Raw genomic sequence first — 14,817 nt, forward strand, 5'->3', positions numbered from 1 at the left:
AGTGCCCGCTATGTAACCTATACTGTCCAAGTGCCCGCTAGGTTACTTACATAGTCCAAGTGCACGTTCGTTAACTTAGATAGTCCAAGTCGCGGTAGGTAACCAACATAGTCTAAGGGCCGCTAGGTAACCTATATAGTCCAAGTGCCCGCTAGTTAACCTATAGTCCAAGTGCCCTCTAGGTAACTTAAACAGTCCAAGTGACCGCTAGGTTACCTGCATAGTCCAAGTGCCCGTTAGGAAACCTAGATAGTCCAAGTGCCCGCTAGGTAACCTCCATAGTCCAAGTGCCCTCTAGGTAACATCCATAGTCCAAGTGCCCGTTCGTTAACCTAGATAGTCCAAATTCCTGTTAGCTAACCTACATAGTCCAAGTGCCCGTTCGTTAACCTAGATAGTTCAAGTGCCCGCTAGGTTACCTAGACAGTCCAAGTGCCTGCTAGGTAACCTACATAGTCCAAGTGCCCGTTTGCTAACCTAGATCGTCAAAGGGCCCGCTAGTTAACCTACATAGTCCAAGGGCCCTCTAGTTAACCTAGATAGTCCAAGTGTCCGCTAGTTAACCTACATTGTCCAAGTCCCTGATGGGGAACGTACATAGTCCAAGTATCCGCTAGGTAACCTACATAGTCCAAATGCCCACTAGTAACGTACGTAGTCCAAATGCCCGTTAGGTAACCTAGATAGTCCAAATGCCCGCTAGGGAACCTACATAGCCCAAGTGCCCGCTAGGTAACCTACATAGTCCAAATGCCCACTAGAAACCTACATAGTCCAAGTGCAAGAAGGGAACCTACGTAATCCAAGTTCCCGCTAGGGAACCTACATATTCCAAATGCCCGTTAGGTAACCTAGATAGTCCAAATGCCCGCTAGGGTACCCACATAGTCTAAGTGCCCGCGAGGTAACCTACATTGTCCAAGTGCACATTCATTAACCTAGATTTTCCAAGTGCCCTCTAGGTAACCTAGACTGTCCAAGTGCCCGCTTGGTTACCTACATAGTCCACGTGCCCGTTCGTTAACCTAGATAGTACAAGAGCCCGCTAGTTAACCTACATAGTCCAAGGGCCCGCTAGTTAACCTAGATAGTCCAAGTGCCCGCTAGTTAACTTACATTGTCCAAGTCCCTGATGGGGAACCTACATAGTCCAAGTATCCGCTAGGTAACCTACATAGTCCAAATGCCCGCAAGTAACGTACATAGTCCAAGTGCCCGTTAGGTAACCTAGATAGTCCAAATGCCCGCTAGGGAACCCACATAGTCCAAGTGCCCGTTAAAGAACTTACATAGTCAAAGCCCTGCTAGGGAACCTACATAGTCCAAGTGCCCGCTAGGTAACCTAGATAGTCCAAGTACCCATTAGCTAACCTAGATAGTCCAAGTGCCCGCTAGGTAACCTCCATAGTCCAAGTGCCCGCTAGGTAACCTCCATAGTCCAAGTGCCCGTTCGTTAACCTAGATAGTCCAAGTTCCTGTTAGCTAACCTACATAGTCCAAGTGCCCGTTCGTTAACCTAGATAGTTCAAGTGCCCGCTAGGTAACCTAGACAGTCCAAGTGCCTGCTAGGTAACCTACATAGTCCAAGTGCCCGTTTGCTAACCTAGATCGTCAAAGGGCCCGCTAGTTAACCTACATAGTCCAAGTGCCCGATGGGTAACCTACATAGTCCAAGTGCCCAATGAGGAACCTACATAGTCCACGTGCCCGATAGGGAAACTTTATATTCCAAGTGCCCGTTAGGGAAACCAGATAGTCCAAGTGCCCATAGGGAACCTATATGGTCCAAGTGCCCTCTAGGGAAGCTACATATTCATAGTGCCCGCTAGGGAACCTGCATTGTCCAAGTGCCCGCTAGTAAACCAAGATTGTCCAAGTGTCTGCTAGTAAACCTACATAGTCCAAGTTCCCGTTAGGTAACCTAGATAGGCCAAGTGCCCGCAAGGTAACCTACATAGTCCAAGTGCCCGCTAGGTAACCTAGATATTCCAAGTTCCAGTTCACTAACCTAGATAGTCCAAGTGCCCGCTAGGTAACCTACATAGTCCAAGTGCCCATTCGTTAACCTAGACAGTCCAAGTGCCCGCTAGGTAACCTATACTGTCCAAGTGCCCGCTAGGTTACCTACATAGTCCAAGTGCACGTTCGTTAACTTAGATAGTCCAAGTCGCGCTAGGTAACCTATATAGTCCAAGGGCCCGCTAGGTAACCTATATAGTCCAAGTGCCCGCTAGTTAAACTATAGTCCAAGTGCCCGCTAGGTAACCTACATATTCCAAGTTCCCGCTAGGTAACCTAGATAGTCCAAGTGCACGTTACCTAACCTACATAGTCCAAGTGCCCGTTAGGTTACCTACATAGTCCACGTGCCGGTTCGTTAACCTAGATAGTCCAAGTGCCCGCTAGGTAACCTACATAGTCCAAGTGCCCGCTAATTAACCTACATAGTCCATGTGCCCATTAGGTAACCTAGACAGTCCAAGTGCCCGCTAGGTAACCTCCATAGTCCAAGTGCCCGCTAATAAACCTATATAGTCCAAGTGCCCGTTAGGGAACCTGCATCGTACAAGTGCCCGCTAGTTAATCTAGATAGTCCAAGTGCCCGCTAGTTAAGCTAGATAATCCAAGTGGCCGCTAGTTAACCTAGATATTTCAAGTGCCCGCTAGTTAACCTACATAGTCCAAGGTCCGCTAGTTAACCTAGATATTCCAAGTGCCCGCTAGTTAACCTACATAGTCCAAGGGCCCTCTATTTAACCTAGATAGTCCAAGTGCCCGCTTGGGGACGTACATAGTCCAAGTGCACGCTAGGTAACCTAGATAGTCTAAGGGCCCGCTAGTTAACCTACATAGTCCAACTGCCCGATAGGGAACCTACATAGTCCAAGTGTCCGCTAAGGTACGAACATAGTCCAAGTGCCCGCTAGGGAACCTACATAGTCCAAGTGCTCGCTAGGTAACCTAGAAAGTCCAAGTGCCCGCTAGTTAACCTACATAGTCCAAGTGCCCGCTGAGGAACCTACATAGTCCAAGTGTCCGAAAGGGAACCTACGTATTCCAAGTCCCCATTAGGGCACCTAGATAGTCCAAGTGCCCATAGGGAACCTATATAGTCCAAGTGCCCGCTAGGGAACCTGCATTGTACAAGTGCCCACTAGTTAACCTAGATAGTCCAAGTGCCCGCTAGGTAACCTAGATAGTCCAAGGACCCGCTAGTTAACCTACATAGTCCAAGTGCCCAATGAGGAACCTACATAGTCCAAGTGCCCGATAGGGAATCTTCATATTCCAAGTGCCCGTTAGGGAACCCAGATTGTCCAAGTGCCCATAGGGAACCTATATAGTCCAAGTTCCCTCTAGGGAAGCTACATATTCATAGTGCCCGCTAGGGAACCTGCATTGTCCAAGTGCCCGCTAGTTAACATACATTGTCCAAGTCCCTGATGGGGAACCTACATAGTCCAAGTATCCGCTAGGTAACCTACATAGTCCAAATGCCCGCTAGTAACGTACATAGTCCAAGTGCCCGTTAGGTAACCTAGATAGTCCAAATGCCCGCTAGGGAACCCACATAGTCCAAGTGCCCGCTAGAGAACTTACATAGTCAAAGCCCTGCTAGGGAACCTACATAGTCCAAGTGCCCGCTAAGTAACCTAGATAGTCCAAGTACCCGTTAGCTAACCTAGATAGTCCAAGTGTCCGCTAGGTAACCTCCATAGTCCAAGTGCCCGTTCGTTAACCTAGATAGTCCAAGTTCCTGTTAGCTAACCTCCATAGTCCAAGTGCCCGTTCGTTAACCTAGATAGTTCAAGTGCCCGCTAGTTAACCTAGACAGTGCAAGTGCCTGCTAGGTAACCTACATAGTCCAAGTGCCCGTTTGCTAACCTAGATCGTCAAAGGGCCCGCTAGCTAACCTACATAGTCCAAGGGCCCTCTAGTTAACCTAGATAGTCCAAGTGCCCGCTAGTTAACCTACATTGTCCAAGTCCCTGATGGGGAACCTACATAGTCCAAGTATCCGCTAGGTAACCTACATAGTCCAAATGCCCACTAGTAACGTACGTAGTCCAAATGCCCGTTAGGTAACCTACATAGTCCAAATGCCCGCTAGAAACCTACATAGTCCAAGTGCAAGAAGGGAACCTACATAATCCAAGTGCCCGCTAGGGAACCTACATAGCCCAAATGCCCGTTAGGTAACCTAGATAGTCCAAATGCCCGCTAGGTTACCCACATAGTCTAAGTGCCCGCGAGGTAACCTACATAGTCCAAGTGCCGATTCATTAACCTAGATTTTCCAAGTGCCCTCTAGGTAACCTAGACTGTCCAAGTGCCCGCTTGGTTACCTACATAGTCCACGTGCCCGTTCGTTAACCTAGATAGTACAAGAGCCCGCTAGTTAACCTACATAGTGCAAGGGCCCGCTAGTTAACCTAGATAGTCCAAGTGCCCGCTAGTTAACCTACATTGTCCAAGTCCCTGATGGGGAACCTACATAGTCCAAGTATCCGCTAGGTAACCTACATAGTCCAAATGCCCGCTAGTAACGTACATAGTCCAAGTGCCCGTTAGGTAACCTAGATAGTCCAAATGCCCGCTAGGGAACCCACATAGTCCAAGTGCCCGTTAGAGAACTTACATAGTCAAAGCCCTGCTAGGGAACCTAAATAGTCCAAGTGCCCGCTAGGGAACCTAGATAGTCCAAGTACCCGTTAGCTAACCTAGATAGTCCAAGTGCCCGCTAGGTAACCTACATAATCCAAGTGCCCGTTCGTTAACCTAGATAGTCCAAGATCCTGTTAGCTAACCTACATAGTCCAAGTGCCCGTTCGTTAACCTAGATAGTTCAAGTGCCCGCTAGGTAACCTAGACAGTCCAAGTGCCTGCTAGGTAACCTACATAGTCCAAGTGCCCGCTAGTTAACCTAGATAGTCCAAGTGCCCGCTAGTTAACCTACATTGTCCAAGTCCCTGATGGGGAACCTACATTATCCAAGTATCCGCTAGGTAACGTACATAGTCCAAATGCCCGCTAGTAACGTACATAGTCCAAGTGCCCGTTAGGTAACCTAGATAGTCCAAATGCCCGCTAGGGAACCCACATAGTCCAAGTGCCCGTTAGAGAACTTACATAGTCAAAGCCCTGCTAGGGAACCTACATAGTCCAAGTGCCCGCTAGGGAACCTAGATAGTCCAAGTACCCGTTAGCTAACCTAGATAGTCCAAGTGCCCTCTTGGTAACCTCCATAGTCCAAGTGCCCGTTCGTTAACCTAGATAGTCCAAGTTCCTGTTAGCTAACCTACATAGTCCAAGTGCCTGTTCGTTAACCTAGATAGTTCAAGTGCCCGCTAGGTAACCTAGACAGTCCAAGTGCCTGCTAGGTAACCTACATAGTCCAAGTGCCCGCTAGGGAACCTACATATTCCAAGTGCCCGTTAGTTTACCTAGATAGTCAAAGTGCCTTCTAGGTAACCTAGATAGTCCAAATGCCCGCTAGGATACCCACAGAGTCCAACTGCCCGATAGGGAACCAACATAGTCCAAGTGCCCGCTAAGGGACCTACATAGTCCAAGTGCCCGTTAGGGAACCTACATATTCCAAGTGCCCTCTAGGGAACCTGCATCGTCCATGTGCCCGCTAGTTAACCTAGATAGTCCAAGTGCCCGCTAGTTAACCTACATAGTCCAAGGTCCGTTAGTTAACCTAGATAGTCCAAGTGCCCTTTAGTTAACCTACATAGTCCAAGGGCCCTCTAGTTAACTTCGATAGTCCAAGTGCCCGCTAGGGGACGTACATAGTCCAAGTGCCCGCTGGGCAACCTAGATAGTCCAAGTGCCCGCTAGATTACCTACATAGTCCAAGTGCCCGCTGAGGAACCTACATAGTCCAAGTGTCCGAAAAGGAACCTACGTATTCCAAGTGCCCGTTAGGGCACCTAGATAGTCCAAGTAACCATAGGGAACCTATATAGTCCAAGTGCCCTCTAGGGAAGCTACATAGTCAAAGTGCCCGCTAGGGAACCTGCATTGTACAAGTGTCCGCTAGTTAACCTAGATAGTCCAAGTGCCCACTAGGTAACCTAGATAGTCGAAGGGCCCGCTAGTTAACCTACATAGTCCAAGTGCCCGATAGGGAACCTACATAGTCCAAGTGCCCAATGAGGAACCTACATAGTCCAAGTGCCCGATAGGGAATCTTCATATTCCAAGGGCCTGTTAGGGAACCCAGATAGTCCAAGTGCCCATAGGGAACCTATATGGTCCAAGTGCCCTCTAGGGAAGCTACATATTCATAGTGCCCGCTAGGGAACCTGCATCGTCCAAGTGCCCGCTAGTTAACCTACATTGTCCAAGTCCCTGATGGGGAACCTACATAGTCCAAGTATCCACTAGGTAACCTACATAGTCCAAATGCCCGCTAGTAACGTACATAGTCCAAGTGCGCGCTAGGTAACCTACATATTCCAAGTTCCCGCTAGGTAACCTAGATAGTCCAATTGCCCGCTAGGTAACCTACATAGTCCAAGAGCCGGCAGGTAACTTAGATAGTTCAAGTGCCCGCTAGGTTAGCTGCATAGATAGTTACCTAACCTAGATAGTCCAAGTGCCCGTTAGGTTACCTACATAGTCCACGTGCCCGTTCGTTAACCTAGATAGTACAATTGCCCGCTAGGTAACCTACATAGTCCAAGAGCCGGAAGGTAACTTAGACAGTTCAAGTGCCCGCTAGGTTACCTTCATAGTCCAAGTGCCCGTTAGGTAACCTAGATAGTCCAAGTGCCCGCTAGGTAACCTACATAGTCCAAGTGCCCGCTAGGTAACCTAGATAGTCCAAGTACCCGTTAGCTAACCTAGATAGTCCAAGTGCCCGCTAGGTAACCTCCATAGTCCAAGTTCCCGTTAGGTAACCTAGATAGGCAAAGTGCCCGCTAGTTAACCTACATAGTACAATGGCCCGCTAGTTGACCTAGATAGTCCAAGTGCCAGCTAGTTAACCTAGATAGTCAAAGTGCCCGCTAGTTAACCTAAGTAGTACAAATGTCCGATAGGGATCCTACATAGTCCAAGTGCCCGCTAGGTAACCTAGATATTCCAAGTTCCGGTTTGCTAACCTAGATAGTCCAAGTGCCCGCTAGGTAACCTACGTAGTACAAGTGCCCATTCGTTAACCTAGATAGTCGAAGTGCCTGCTAGTTAAGCTATACTGTCCAAGTGCCCGCTAGGTTACTTACATAGTCCAAGTGCACTTTCGTTAACTTAGATAGTCCAAGTCGCGGTAGGTAACCAACATAGTCCAAGGGCCGCTAGGTAACCTATATAGCCCAAGTGCCCGCTAGTTATCCTATAGTCCAAGTGCCCTCTAGGTAACCTACATATTCCATGTTTCCGCTAGGTAACCTAGATAGTCCAAGTGCCCGTTACCTAACCTAGATAGTCCAAGTGCCCGTTAGGTTACCTACATAGTCCACGTGCCCGTTCGTTAACCTAGATAGTCCAATTGCCCGCTAGGTAACCTACACAGTCCAAGGGCCGGCTAGGTAACCTTTAGAATCCAAGTGCCCACTAGGTAATCTAGATAGTCCAGGTGCCCGTTAGGTAACCTAGATAGTCCAAGTGCCCGCTAGTTAACCTACACAGTCCAAGTGCCCGCTGGTTAACTTAAACAGTCCAAGTGCCCGCTAGGTTACCTGCATAGTCCAAGTGCCCGTTAGGTAACCTAGATAGTCCAAGTGCCCGCTAGGTAACCTACATAGTCCAAGTGCCCACTAGGTAACCTAGATAGTCCAAGTACCCGTTAGCTAACCTAGATAGTCCAAGTGCCCGCTAGGTAACCTCCATAGTTCAAGTGCCCGCTAGGTAACCTCCATAGTCCAAGTGCCCGTTCGTTAACCTAGATAGTCCAAGTTCCTGTTAGCTAACTTACATAGTCCAAGTGCCCGTTCGTTAACCTAGATAGTCCAAGTGCCTGCTAGGTAACCTAAATAGTCCAAGTGCCCGTTTGCTAACCTAGATCGTCAAAGGGCCCGCTAGTTAACCTACATAGTCCAAGGGCCCGCTAGTTAACCTAGATAGTCCAAGTGCCCGCTAGTTAACCTACATTGTCCAAGTCCCTGATGGGGAACCTACATAGTCCAAGTATCCGCTAGGTAACCTACATAGTCCAAATGCCCGCTAGTAACGTACATAGTCCAAGTGCCCGTTAGGTAACCTATATAGTCCAAATGCCCGCTAGGGAACCCACATAGCCCAAGTGCCCATTAGAGAACTTACAAAATCAAAGCCCTGCAAGGGAACCTACATAGTCCAAGTGCCCGCTAGGGAACCTAGATAGTCTAAGTACCCGTTAGCTAACCTAGATAGTCCAAGTGCCCGCTAGGTAACCTCCATAGTCCAAGTGCCCGTTCGTTAACCTAGATAGTCTAAGTTCCTGTTAGCTAACCTACATAGTCCAAGTGTCCGTTCGTTAACCTAGATAGTTCAAGTGCCCGCTAGGTAACCTATACAGTCCAAGTGCCTGCTAGGTAACCTACATAGTCTCAGTGCCCGCTAGGGACCTACATAGTCCAAGTGCCCGCTAGGTAACCTACATAGTCCAAGTGCCCGTTAGTTAACCTAGATAGTCAAAGTGCCTGCTAGGTAACCTAGATACTCCAAATGCCCGCTAGGGTACCCACATAGTCCAACTGCCCGATAGGGAACCAACATAGTCCAAGTGCCCGCTAAGGGACCGACATAGTCCAAGTGACCGCTAGGGAACCTACATAGTCCAAATGCCCGTTAGGGTACCCACAGAGTCCAACTGCCCGATAGGGAACCAACATAGTCCAAGTGCCCGCTAAGGGACCTACATAGTCCAAGTGCCCGTTAGGGAACCTACATAGTCCAAGTGCCCTCTAGGGAACCTGCATCGTCCAAGTGCCCGCCAGTTAACATAGAGAGTCTAAGTTCCCGCTAGTTAACCTAGATAGTCCAAGTGCCCGCTAGTTAACATAGATCGTCCAAGTGCCCGCTAGTTAACCTACATAGTCCAAGGTCCGTTAGTTAACCTAGATAGTCCAAGTGCCCTCTAGATAACCTACATAGTCCAAGGGCCCTCTAGTTAACCTCGATAGTCCAAGTGCCCGCTAGGGGACGTACATAGTCCAAGTGCCCGCTGGACAACCTAGATAGTCCAAGTGCCCGCTAGTTAACCTACATAGTCCAAATGCCCGCTGAGGAACCTACATAGACGAAGTGTCCGAAAGGGAACCTACGTATTCCAAGTGCCCGTTAGGGCACCTAGATAGTCCAAGTAACCATAGGGAACCTATATAGTCCAAGTGCCCTCTAGGGAAGCTACATAGTCAAAGTGCCCGCTAGGGAACCTGCATTGTACAAGTGCCCGCTAGTTAACCTAGATAGTACAAGTGCCCGCTAGGTAACCTAGATAGTCGAAGGGCCCGCTAGTTAACCTACATAGTCCAAGTGCCCGATAGGGAACCTACATAGTCCAAGTGCCCGATAGGGAACCCAGATAGTCCAAGTGCCCATAGGGAACCTATATGGTCCAAGTGCCCTCTAGGGAAGCTACATATTCATAGTGCCCGCTAGGGAACCTGCATTGTCCAAGTGCCCGCTAGTTAACCAAGATTGTCCAAGTGTCCGCTAGTAAACCTACATAGTCCAAGTTCCCGTTAGGTAACCTAGATAGGCCAAGTGCCCGCAAGGTAACCTACATAGTCCAAGTGCCCGCTAGGTAACCTAGATATTCCAAGTTCCGGTTTACTAACCTAGATAGTCCAAGGGCCCGGTAGGTAACCTACATAGTCCAAGTGCCCATTCGTTAACCTAGATAGTCCAAGTGCCCGCTAGGTAACCTATACTGTCCAAGTGCCCGCTAGGTTACCTACATAGTCCATGTGCACGTTCGTTAACTTAGATAGTCCAAGTTGCGCTAGGTAACATACATAGACCAAGGAGCCGCTAGGTAACCTATCTAGTCCAAGTGCCCGCTAGTTAAACTATAGTCCAAGTGCCCGCTAGGTAACCTACATATTCCAAGTTCCCGCTAGGTAACCTAGATAGTCCAAGTGCCCGTTACCTAACCTAGATATTCCAAGTGCCCATTAGGTTACCTACATAGTCCACGTTCCGGTTCGTTAACCTAGATAGTCCAAGTGCCCGCTAATTAACCTACATAGTCCAAGTGCCCACTAATTAACCTACATAGTCCAAGTGCCCGTTAGGTAACCTAGACAATCCAAGTGCCCGCTAGGTAACCTCCATAGTCCAAGTGCCCGCTAATTAACCTATATAGTCCAAGTGCCCGCTAGGGAACCTGCATCGTCCAAGTGCCCGCTAGTTAATCTAGATAGTCCAAGTGCCCGCTAGTTAACCTACATAGTCCAAGGGCCCTCTATTTAACCTAGATAGTCCAAGTGCCTGCTAGGGGACGTACATAGTCCAAGTGCCCGCTAGGTAACCTAGATATTCTAAGGGCCCGCTAGTTAACCTACATAGTCCAACTGCCTGATAGGGAACCTACATAGTCCAAGATCCCGCTAAGGGACGAACATAATCCAAGTGCCCGCTAGGGAACCTACATAGTCCAAGTGCCCGCTAGGTAACCTAGATAGTCCAAGTGCCCGCTAGTTAACCTACATAGTCCAAGTGCCCGCTGAGGAACCTACATACTCCAAGTGTCCGAAAGGGAACCTACGTATTCCAAGTGCCCATTAGGGCACCTAGATAGTCCAAGTGCCCATAGGGAACCTATATGGTCCAAGTGCCCTCTAGGGAAACTACATATTCATAGTGCCCGCAAGGGAACCTGCATTGTCCAAGTGCCCGCTAGTTATCCTAGATCGTCCAAGGGTCCGCTAGTAAACCTACATAGTCCAAGTTCCCGTTAGGTAACCTAGATAGGCCAAGTGCCCGCTAGTTAACCTACATAGTACAATGGCCCGCTAGTTGACATAGATAGTCCAAGTGCCCGCTAGTTAACCTCGCTAGTCAAAGTGCCCTCTAGTTAACCTAAGTAGTACAAATGTCCAATAGGGATCCTACATAATCCAAGTGCCCGCTAGGTAACCTAGATATTCCAAGTTCCGGTTTGCTAACCTAGATAGTCCAAGTACCCGCTAGGTAACCTATACTCTAAAAGTGCCCGCTAGGTTACTTACATAGTCCAAGTGCACGTTCGTTAACTTAGATAGTCCAAGTCGCGTTAGGTAACCAACATAATGTAAGGGCCACTAGGTAACCTATATAGTCCAAGTGCCCGCTAGTTAACCTATAGTCCAAGTGCCCTCTAGGTAACTTAAACAGTCCAAGTGCCCGCTAGGTTACCTGCATAGTCCAAGTGCCCGCTAGGTAACCTACACAGTCCAAGTGCCTGCTAGGTAACCTACATAGTCCAAGTGCCCCTTTGCTAACCTAGATCGTCAAAGGGCCCGCTAGTTAACCTACATAGTCCAAGGGCCCTCTAGTTAACCTAGATAGTCCAAGTGCCCGCTAGTTAACCTACATTGTCCAAGTCCCTGATGGGGAGCCTACATAGTCCAAGTATCCGCTAGGTAACCTACATAGTCCAAATGCCCACTAGTAACGTACGTAGTCCAAATGCCCGTTAGGTAACCTAGATAGTCCAAATGCCCGCTAGGGAACCTACATAGCCCAAATGCCCGCTAGGTAACCTACATAGTCCAAATGCCCGCTAGAAACCTACATAGTCCAAGTGCAAGAAGGGAACCTACATAATCCAAGTGCCCGCTAGGGAACCTACATAGTCCAAATGCCCGTTAGGTAACCTAGATAGTCCAAATGCCCGCTAGGGCACCCACATAGTCTAAGTGCCCGCGAGGTAACCTACATAGTCCAAGTGCCCATTCATTAACCTAGATTTTCCAAGTGCCCTCTAGGTAACCTAGACTGTCCAAGTGCCCGCTTGGTTACCTACATAGTCAACGTGCCCGTTCGTTAACCTAGAAAGTACAAGAGCCCGCTAGTTAACCTACATAGTCCAAGGGCCCGCTAGTTAACCTAGATAGTCCAAGTGCCCGCTAGTTAACCTACATTGTCCATGTCCCTGATGGGGAACCTACATAGTCCAAGTATCCGCTAGGTAACCTACATAGTCCAAATGCCCGCTAGTAACGTACATAGTCCAAGTGCCCGTTAGGTAACCTAGATAGTCCAAATGCCCGCTAGGGAACCCACATAGTCCAAGTGCCTGTTAGAGAACTTAGATAGTCAAAGCCCTGCTAGGGAACCTACATAGTCCAAGTGCCCGCTAGGGAACCTAGATAGTCCAAGTACCCGTTAGCTAACCTAGATAGTCCAAGTGCCCGCTAGGTAACCTACATAGTCCAAGTGCCCGTTCGTTAACCTAGATAGTCCAAGTTCCTGTTAGCTAACCTACATAGTCCAAGTGCCCGTTCGTTAACCTAGATAGTTCAAGTGCCCGCTAGGTAACCTAGACAGTCCAAGTGCCTGCTAGGTAACCTACATAGTCCAAGTGCCCGCTAGGGAACCTACATAGTCCAAGGGCCCGCTAGTTAACCTATATAATCCAAGTGCCCGCTAGTTAACCAAGATCGTCCAAGTGTCCGCTAGTAAACCTACATAGTCCAAGTTCCCGTTAGGTAACCTAGATAGGCCAAGTGCCCGCAAGGTAACCTACATAGTCCAAGTGCCCCCTAGGTAACCTAGATATTCCAAGTTCCGGTTTACTAATCTAGATAGTCCAAGTGCCCGCTAGGTAACCTACATAGTCCAAGTGCCCATTCGTTAACCTAGATAGTCCAAGTGCCCGCTAGGTAACCTATATTGTCCAAGTGCCCGCTAGGTTACCTACATAGTCCATGTGCACGTTCGTTAACTTAGATAGTCCAAGTCGCGCTAGGTAACCTACATAGTCCAAAGGCCCGCTAGGTAACCTATATAATCCAAGTGCCCGCTAGTTAAACTATAGTCCAAGTGCCCGCTAGGTAACCTACATATTCCAAGTTCCCGCTATGTAACCAAGATAGTCCAAGTGCCCGTTACCTAACCTAGATAGTCCAAGTGCCCGTTAGGTTACCTGCATAGTCCAAGTGCCCGCTAATTAACCTACATAGTCCAAGTGCCCGTTAGGTAACCTAGACAGTCCAAGTGCCCGATAGTTAACCTCCATAGTCCAAGTGCCCGCTAATTAACCTATATAGTCCAAGTGCCCGCTAGGGAACCTGCATCATCCATGTGCCCGCTAGTTAATCTAGATAGTCCAAGTGCCCGCTAGGTAACCTAGATAGTCCAAGGACCCGCTAGTTAACCTACATAGTCCAAGTGCCCAATGAGGAACCTACATAGTCCAAGTGCCCGATAGGGAATCTTCATATTCCAAGTGCCCGTTAGGGAACCCAGATTGTCCAAGTGCCCATAGGGAACCTATATAGTCCAAGTTCCCTCTAGGGAAGCTACATATTCATAGTGCCCGCTAGGGAACCTGCATTGTCCAAGTGCCCGCTAGTTAACATACATTGTCCAAGTCCCTGATGGGGAACCTACATAGTCCAAGTATCCGCTAGGTAACCTACATAGTCCAAATGCCCGCTAGTAACGTACATAGTCCAAGTGCCCGTTAGGTAACCTAGATAGTCCAAATGCCCGCTAGGGAACCCACATAGTCCAAGTGCCCGCTAGAGAACTTACATAGTCAAAGCCCTGCTAGGGAACCTACATAGTCCAAGTGCCCGCTAAGTAACCTAGATAGTCCAAGTACCCGTTAGCTAACCTAGATAGTCCAAGTGTCCGCTAGGTAACCTCCATAGTCCAAGTGCCCGTTCGTTAACCTAGATAGTCCAAGTTCCTGTTAGCTAACCTCCATAGTCCAAGTGCCCGTTCGTTAACCTAGATAGTTCAAGTGCCCGCTAGTTAACCTAGACAGTGCAAGTGCCTGCTAGGTAACCTACATAGTCCAAGTGCCCGTTTGCTAACCTAGATCGTCAAAGGGCCCGCTAGCTAACCTACATAGTCCAAGGGCCCTCTAGTTAACCTAGATAGTCCAAGTGCCCGCTAGTTAACCTACATTGTCCAAGTCCCTGATGGGGAACCTACATAGTCCAAGTATCCGCTAGGTAACCTACATAGTCCAAATGCCCACTAGTAACGTACGTAGTCCAAATGCCCGTTAGGTAACCTACATAGTCCAAATGCCCGCTAGAAACCTACATAGTCCAAGTGCAAGAAGGGAACCTACATAATCCAAGTGCCCGCTAGGGAACCTACATAGCCCAAATGCCCGTTAGGTAACCTAGATAGTCCAAATGCCCGCTAGGTTACCCACATAGTCTAAGTGCCCGCGAGGTAACCTACATAGTCCAAGTGCCGATTCATTAACCTAGATTTTCCAAGTGCCCTCTAGGTAACCTAGACTGTCCAAGTGCCCGCTTGGTTACCTACATAGTCCACGTGCCCGTTCGTTAACCTAGATAGTACAAGAGCCCGCTAGTTAACCTACATAGTGCAAGGGCCCGCTAGTTAACCTAGATAGTCCAAGTGCCCGCTAGTTAACCTACATTGTCCAAGTCCCTGATGGGGAACCTACATAGTCCAAGTATCCGCTAGGTAACCTACATAGTCCAAATGCCCGCTAGTAACGTACATAGTCCAAGTGCCCGTTAGGTAACCTAGATAGTCCAAATGCCCGCTAGGGAACCCACATAGTCCAAGTGCCCGTTAGAGAACTTACATAGTCAAAGCCCTGCTAGGGAACCTAAATAGTCCAAGTGCCCGCTAGGGAACCTAGATAGTCCAAGTACCCGTTAGCTAACCTAGATAGTCCAAGTGCCCGCTAGG

Source organism: Tenrec ecaudatus, unplaced genomic scaffold (genome assembly GCF_050624435.1).
Source record: "Tenrec ecaudatus isolate mTenEca1 unplaced genomic scaffold, mTenEca1.hap1 Scaffold_730, whole genome shotgun sequence".
NCBI classification, from domain to species: domain Eukaryota; kingdom Metazoa; phylum Chordata; class Mammalia; order Afrosoricida; family Tenrecidae; genus Tenrec; species Tenrec ecaudatus.